The sequence below is a fragment of the Lissotriton vulgaris genome, unplaced genomic scaffold (genome assembly GCF_964263255.1).
Source record: "Lissotriton vulgaris unplaced genomic scaffold, aLisVul1.2 SCAFFOLD_822, whole genome shotgun sequence".
Classification (NCBI taxonomy): Eukaryota; Metazoa; Chordata; class Amphibia; order Caudata; family Salamandridae; genus Lissotriton; species Lissotriton vulgaris.
Genome location: NW_028245005.1, coordinates 479,232 through 479,756, shown reverse-complemented (window position 1 = coordinate 479,756; position 525 = coordinate 479,232).

Sequence of the window (525 nt, the reverse complement as noted above, 5' to 3'; positions counted from 1 at the left end):
ACAGGAGCCAGGTTTTCAGTGCAAAAAGAGGTTTGTGCATCACTTCCGTTTGAAAGAAAGTGAAAAAATACAATGCAGAGAAATGGAAGTATGTTTGCGGGAAGACTTATTTTTGTTTTTTAGCACGTAAAGCTGTAGCGACTGAGATGGAATACCGTTTATAATGGTTTATAAGGAGCACGCCAAAGTTCCGATAGCTGGGCTGTTAAATTCTAGGTCTGTCTATATGTGAAATTAGTGACACTTCATCGCAACTGTAATTACTGATCAGAAGCAGAGAATCAGCTACATCAGCACAAGGAAGAGCGAGTTTCGATTTGAACATCCTACATTGCTGCCATGGTTTCAGATTGCTTATATGTGACATTTTCATAATTGCAATGTAATGATGAGTGACATTCAACGACTATGAGTGACACTTTCTAGCAGGGCTTTAAGTGGGATGAAAAACTGGGGGGTCTCTCAAAGGATTCAGAAAAGGGGGTGGTGATGGACAGAGTATCTGAATTAAGCAGAACACTCCTA